At 41.9% G+C, this 4589-nt stretch overlaps 1 pseudogene; it reads left to right on the top strand.

Moving 5' to 3' along the window:
* Positions 1-2389: 2389 nt before the first annotated feature.
* LOC114006800 (60S ribosomal protein L5-like) lies at positions 2390-3291 on the top strand (annotated as a pseudogene).
* Positions 3292-4589: the final 1298 nt, after the last annotated feature.

Below are 4589 nucleotides of genomic sequence, written 5' to 3' on the forward strand. Positions count from 1 at the left end.
GCTAAACTCCCACATGACCGACTGCAATTCGAGTCCACAACCTGGTGGCTTACTTTCTATCTCTCTCTGGTAAGTTCACATGCCTTGTAGAAAACTTAATAATAATAAATAAAATTAAATAATTCTTTTTTAAAAATGAGCCTTGTGTGTTTTGTAAGTTTCCCCATCCATTCGTGAGAAAGGCAGGCTCTCAGGTACCTGAAGGTTAGCAGCGTTGACCGTGAGCCCTGGGTGGCACTGAGGAGCGGCCCCGACCTGGTGCTGGAGCCCCACAGGGAACTGTGCCTGGCGTGGCACTGGAGGCCACCGTTCTTTCACCTCTCCCCTCCCCCCATGGAGATACGGTGTTCTCTGTGAAACGAACAAGAAAGGGTTTGTAATGCCGGAATCCCGAAGGAACTGTGGCTGCTGAAGGAGCGCAAATGACTGCCTCGCTGAGAAGAGGGTTTACTGTGAGGGTATCAGGAGGGGAGTTGGCTTTTTCTTTTGTTTTCTTCTTTTTAAGAGGCTTTTGCCATAGGCCATGTGTACTTGTGAGAGAGAGAGCAAGACAGCAGAGGGAAAGTGGGAAATCACCCCCCAGGGGGCTGGCTATGCTGCTATCCCTTCTCCTCCATTCTCCTGGGATCTTGGCCATGCACACAGATGTCCGGAGTGATTTTTCAAGCCACTGGGTCCAGGACTTGAACTGCAGTTAGCCATGTAGGAGTCCAGCGACATAACCACTATGCCATCTGCTGGTCCTGGGAAATGTCACTTTTCAAAAAATTTATTTTGTTTCTTCTGAGAGTAAGAGAGATGGGACTAGCAGTTGGCATAAAGGCTATCACTGGACTCCCATGTAGTCAACTGTGGTTCAAGTTCCAGACCCAGTGGCTTAAACTCATGTCGGGCACATGTGCATGCATGCCCAGAATCTCTAGAGGAGAATGGATGAGAACAGACTGTGGTGTGGCCATTCCCCCCAGTGGGTGACTTCTCACTTTCTGTCTATCTCTGTCTTTCTGGCAAGGGCATGCACACTATAACAAAAACCTCTCCAAAAAAGAGAGAGAGAAATAGCAGTCCTAGCAGGGTCTCAATGTCATGATCCTCCCTCAGCTTCAGCAGGCCTGGATAATGGATACGTGAGGAGTGAGCCTGGTATGCTAGGGAGGTCTCTGGGTGTAACCAGGAGCTTCTCAGGTGGGTAAGCTGTGTATCACCATCCGGCCCTGAAGTGGCATTTTTGAGATTTTGAAATTTACAGCCAAGTTTTTGGTTACAAAATAATAATAATAATAATAATGTTAGTATTAGCAACTCATTTTTGTTTTGTAGCAGTTTTTTTATATTTTATTTAACTTTATTTATCTATATTTATTTTTTAAAATTTGACCAGAGAGGGACAGAGTGAGAGAGAGAGAGACAGAGAGACAGAGAGAGAGAGGGAAAGTGAGGAAGCAAGCCACAAAGGTCTGGGACTCAAACTGTGGTCGGCCATGTGGGAGTCCAGCACCCTTAACCATTACACCACCTGCCAACCCCTTGTAACAGTTTTTCAAAGCTATATACAATAGTGATTTTTAAATTATTATTATGAAAACTATAAACATACACAGGAATAGACAAGAATGTACATATCAATTCAGAACTGAGTCTTTTTTTGTTATTATCAATTTGTTTGTTTTGGTTAAGAGCTATTTTTTAAAGAATTATTTTATTTAACTTTATCTATTTATTTTAATTTGACCATAAAGGGACAGAGTGAGAGCAAGAAAGAGAGAAAGTGAGAAAGCAAGCTGCCAGATCCAGGACTCGAACCACGGTTGGCCATGTGGGAGTCCAGCATCCTTAACCACCATGCCACCTGCCGACCCCAAGAGCTATTTTGAATAAAAATACAATGTAAATGTCTAACAATAAAGTGCTGGTCAGATAGACCAACATTCATACAGGGCAATACTGAGCAGCTGCTTAGAAGAATTATGTGGTTCTTTATGTATTGAAATCTAAAAATCATCTCAGTCAACCTCATGTCTCACAATATATTGAAAAGCAAGCTACAGAATCAAGTGCCATTGTGATCAAACATTTAGCATGTTACCTGCCCAAAGTGTTTGGAAAATAGAGCTTTGCATCAGTTTTACTTCCCCCCTCCCTCCCCCCCTCTCTCTCTCTCTCCCCCCCTATTGTCTGATTAAAAATAATAATAATCCATATTATATTCACAGTGAAGAAAGTAAAGGCATTGTAAATATTTTTTCTCTCTTCACCAGTAGTTACTATGGCTAAGTAACTACTAGGTGACTATTTCAATCCTAAAAAAAATCTCGATTCAAAAGTTGTTCTGACTGATAGCCTTGTGGGCCTGCAGGTTGGCCACGACCGTGGGTCTCTGTTCTGCAGGATGGGATTTGTTAAAGTTGTCAAGAATAAGGCCTACTTTAAGAGATATCAAGTGAAATTTAGAAGACGACAAGAGGGTAAAACTGATTACTGTGCTCGGAAATGCTTGGTGATCCAGGATAAAAATAAGTACAACACACCCAAATACAGGAGGGTAGTTCATGTAACTAACAGAGATGTCATTTGTCAGACTGCTTATTCCCGTGTAGAAGGAGATATGATAGCCTGCATGGCTTATGCACACAAACTACCAAAATACAGCGTGAAGGTTGGCCTGACAAATGATGCTGCAGCATACTGTATGGTCCTGCTGCTGGCCCGCAGGTTTCTCAGTAGGTTTGGCATGGACACCATCTATGAAGGCCAAGTGGAAGTGACCGGAGATGAGTACAATGTAGAAAGCATTGATGGTAACCCTGGTGCCTTCCTCTGCTATTTGGATGCAGGCCTTGCCAGAACCACCACTGGCAATAAATGTTGGGGGCCCTGAAGGGAGCGGTGGATGGAGGTTTATCTATCCCTCACAGTACCAAACGATTCCCTGGTTCTGAAAGTAAGGAGTTTAAGGCCAAAGTCCTTTGGAAGCACATCATGGGCCAGAATGTTGCAGACCACGTGTGTTACCTAATGCAAGATGAAGACGCCTACAAGAAACCGTTCTCTCGATACATACAGAACATTGTAATTCCAGACATGACGGAGGAGATGTATAAGACAGCTCATGCTGCTGTATGAGAGAACCGAGCCTACGAAAAGAAACCCAGAAATAAGTTAAAAAGAGAAGGTGGAATCGTCCCAAAATGTCCCTTGCCGGGAAGAAAGATCGGGTAGCCCAGAAGAAGGCAAGCTTTCTCAGAGCTCAGGAGCGGGCTGCTGAGAGCTAAACCAAACAATTTTCTATGACTTTATTCCAGATAAAGATACTAAACTTAACAACAAAGCATAAAAAAATTGTTCTGACTGAGCTTTCAAAAGTAAGATCTTAGAGAAATAAATGAACAGCCTCAGAAAGGTTCACAGGGCATCGCTGACGTAATGGGCAGGGAAGGTTCTGGGAAGAAATTGACTTAAAGTAATATTACATTTTCTAAAACAAGTGCTGCATGAATCATTGAGCAGGACGTTCATCTTGGATAGTATTTTAAGAGACCCTGAGCTAACTGATCAGTATTCAAAGTACTTTGTTACTTTTCCTTTTTTGTTTGTTTTAAATCTCTGCAGCATTTGTCACTTATTGGAACAATTTCTTAAAACATTAGCCTAAAGCTTTCTAAAATGAAAGTTGTCAACTTAGATATCATATAAGAAAAACCGCGCTCAGAAGAATATAGTGTATTTTTCTTCTGGCATCATTAAATTTGTTATGTCATCTTTGTAATAAATTAATCAATAAAATGTGGTTCAGGCAACTGCTGGAAGATCCATTATTAGCCTTCTGTGGCTTTATCAGAGAACAGCGCGGGTGTGCGCGGGGAGAGGGCTGCAGTAGGTCGGACTGGAAGAAGCTTCAGTGTGATTTGGGGCCAATCCTCCATGCTCTAGATAAAACTAAACACTTTGACAGGAGAGTCACGTTTCTTAGTTTTATACAGGTATTACACATTTTGCTACATTTTTTGTTTTTTATTTTATTTTTTTAAATAATTATTCCATTTGTTTATTCATTCACCTATATTAATTTGACCAGAGAGAGACACACAGAGAGACAAAGTGAGAAAGCAAGCCACCAGGTCCGAGACTTGAACCGTAGTCGGCCATATGGGAGTGCCTAGCACCTTAACCACCATGCCACCTGATGGTCCCCACATTGTTTGTTTTTTAAACAAAATCATTTTTTAAAAGAATTATTAATTTAATTTAATTTAATTAATTACTTATTACTCTTCAGTTTGACGAGAGACAGACAGAAAGAGAAAGAGAGAAATCAAGTTGCCAGGTCTGGGACTTGAACTGTAGTCAGCCATGTGAGAGTTCAGTGCCTTAACCACTGTACCACCTGCCAGCCCCTTAAATAATTATCTTATTTAACTTTATTTATTTATTTTAATTAGATCAGAGAGGAAGACAGAACGAGAGAAAGCAAGCTTCCAGGTCCGGAATGCGAACTGCAGTCCCCCATGTGGGAGTCCAGCACCTCCAACCACCATGCCATCGGCTGTACCCATTATGCTACATGTTTTATGCTACACTCGGTTTCATTC

This window comes from Tupaia chinensis, unplaced genomic scaffold, assembly GCF_000334495.1.
Source record: "Tupaia chinensis unplaced genomic scaffold, TupChi_1.0 Scaffold000086_1, whole genome shotgun sequence".
In the NCBI taxonomy this organism is placed as follows: Eukaryota; Metazoa; Chordata; class Mammalia; order Scandentia; family Tupaiidae; genus Tupaia; species Tupaia belangeri.